Source organism: Osmerus mordax, chromosome 25, assembly GCF_038355195.1.
Source record: "Osmerus mordax isolate fOsmMor3 chromosome 25, fOsmMor3.pri, whole genome shotgun sequence".
Taxonomy (NCBI): Eukaryota; Metazoa; Chordata; class Actinopteri; order Osmeriformes; family Osmeridae; genus Osmerus; species Osmerus mordax.
The window spans coordinates 4,900,478-4,903,517 of record NC_090074.1 but is presented as its reverse complement, the minus strand read 5'-3'; positions in this window follow the sequence as shown (position 1 = coordinate 4,903,517).

Sequence of the window (3,040 nt, the reverse complement as noted above, 5' to 3'; positions counted from 1 at the left end):
TGGCCTCAACTTGGCCTTCGTTAGGGGGTCTGGGTTCAGAGAGCTTTTCCCGACCATTGGCCATGTCCGGCTCCATCTGCGCAGCCCGGAGCTGAGGTGTGGTAGCTGCACCGTGGCCGGAGGATGGCGGTGCGTCACATTGCCCCGCCCCGCCCCCCCCGGTAGCCCGTGGGGCCTCGGAGAAGCGATAAAAAAAGGCCCTCTCGGGTTTCCAGGGTTTTAGCAGGATCAGATTAAAACACCCTTGTCGACCTGTTGGCATTGTGAGCCAGCCGAGGAGGGGGAGGGGAGGTCATTGAGCCTCAATGAAGAGGCCTCCCTCACACGTCCGCCATTGAACGCCCATTAATATCACTCTAGGTTTGTTTGGGCCCTAATTGATAGCTGCAAAGTTCCTTTTCACCGGCCTGCCTGCGTTGGTAAAGGGGCTGTGGGAGGCTCTGCTGAGGTTGCTGCTGCAGGCCTGCTGGTGGTGGAGGAAGGTTGCGGGGTCTAGCTGGATTATTTTGGGGGTATCCTTGGAACGAAGGGGCCAACTCCAGTCTGCAACACTGCTGGGCTCCGAGTAAATACCGGTAAAAGTTTCGCAAAGTCAACGGCTTTCTTTCCGTGTCAATTAAGTCTGACTTAAAAGCAAAACAAAGCTTGTCGACGGCCGAGACCGATTGTTTACATGAACCTAAGAGCTAATGGCAGCCATTAGAAGTGGTCCATCCATCCTTGACCTTCTGCCATATGAGTGGTGTCATCTATCAAATAGACAAAACCCTGCGGCAGTGAGACACAAACCACTACATCGACACCCTCTCCCTTTTACCGCGTTTTAAACAAAGTCGAACGCAAGTCGACGGCGGTAAATCTAAAAGGTGAGGCCGTTTATACCCCTTAGTGGTGATCCGACTCGTTTCACAAGCTCCGACGCTGGGCCGGATGGACAGGAAGAACCTCTTTGCTTCGTGGACAGGTGGGTGGTAATGGAGGCTTCTGTATCTCTGGGACAAGTTTCAACGCCGAACCAGCCCACATATTGCAACTGTACTCCCATCCCTCACTTAATGAGGCGTATGGCTGGATAAGGTGAACTAAGCACATTGGAAACATTCCATCTTTGCCCAAAAAAATATTGAAAATATGAAAGTAGTCTGCTTTGGCTGTCGGGTAAGTGCCTGTGGGCTTGTTAGCGGGAGAGTGAAGCCTCTAAACCCTGGAGTGAAGCATTTAACCTGAGTGAACCTGAAAACACGACGACGGCGCAAAAATGGATAGGCCGTAAAACTGAGAGGCCGTGTCAGTTGTTTCAGGACAAAAGCATCTGTTAAACCGAGAACCTTCAGATTTATTATGAATATTACATTTCATACTTTGTGTTTATGTCTAACCATCTGTGCGTCATAAAGTCTGGCGGTGGGTCAGGGCTCACTGGAGACTGGTTCAGACGATGTCAAGGCCCTGTACTGAGTGCACCTTGGCTAGGGAAGGCAACATAGGCCTCAACAAGGCCAGCTCGACAGGAAAATCAACACGTGGAACACAATTACGCCTTTCGAAGAAAATTGACCAACCGGTAATCAACACTGTAATATTCAACAAAATGATTTGTGTTGTTACATCTCCTTTCTACTTGAGCTTTGTTTGCAGCTTCCCTACAGCAGAAATAGTACCATTTAAATACAAAGCTGATTTGTTGATTCAGCAAAAAGAATCACACACATGGAATCATGCACGGTTGTTCTGGATCCCTCACTCTTCCTTCCAACAAATGATGGATCTGAATTGAGCAGGGTTTCGTGGTTGAGGAGATACGGTACAGTGAGGGTATTGTGTTACAGACAGCTTCAGTGATGGATGCCATGGGTGATGTTTTTCGAAAAATGCTCAACACAATTCTCACAACACTGAAGGAAACAAATGCTGTGCCCCACAGTAGAGAGAGAGACAGAGAGAGAGAGAGAGAGAACTGCTACACTTTCAGAATGGCTCAAATGATACCCGTACACGGAATTCATTGAGGTCTACAAAATGCGGATGGGTCTCAACACGAGAACCCCAGTCCCTTCAGATAACCAACACATTTTTGAAAGACACCGATATCTCGTACGACTCATCCTCCCCGTCTGAAACGACTGGGCACAGCGTTTGCTGGGTGATGTCATGAGTGTGCTCCAAGGAAAGCTAGAAGGTTGTACAGTTAACTCCCAGGGTGTAATTCTAAACCATACAACCTACTACCTCAACCCGGATGCACACGTTTTCACTAGACCTCCTCTTCTTTGTTTACGGTCCACGGACGCGCTCTCCTGGGCTTTTGTCCCACGCATTTTCCTTTTGGCAGGGGAAAAAAAAAGGCTGGGTGTCGCGCAAAGTGTTATCGTTTGCGACTCATTACAAACATTTGTTAGGTTCGACTGGTCAAAACGCGGCGCGCTTCCGGCAGTCGAGGATGACAGCACAACTTGCCACAGGACAACAGGTGCACATCACTACGACATGACTGAATATCTGACCCATTCATCTGACCGTGGCTAAGGGAGGGAATGTGAAAGGTTGGAATGTAGTAAATAAAATCCAAATGAAACACTTTCGTTGTTCACACCACAATGACAGAGACCCTCAGAGGCGAGCTTGTGCGGTCAGATTTGCCACAAGATCGGATCTACGGGTTTGTGCCACGTGGTAAGCTTCAAAGTATGAAAGTAACTCGATATGATAAAGGATTCGTGAATGCTGTGTTTTGTGTTTGCAGTAGGACGTGAGGTGAGGGCTATTAAGAACCAGATACAGCTACATTAAGTATGAGACCATGTCCATGAGTGGAAGATGTGCAGATGAAACAATACAACAGGCCAAACTATAAAGTGCTGGACTGCAGAGTGTGGGTCAACTCAGTTTGTCTCTAAATTCTTTCTTCATTCAAAGGAAAATTAAAGGAAAATTATGAATTGATAGTTGTAGTTTGTAGGTAAACAGTCTCAAAACAGCATGCAATACAGTGATAAAGTACATCACAAATATGTTTGCTTTTGAACGGAACTCACTTTTT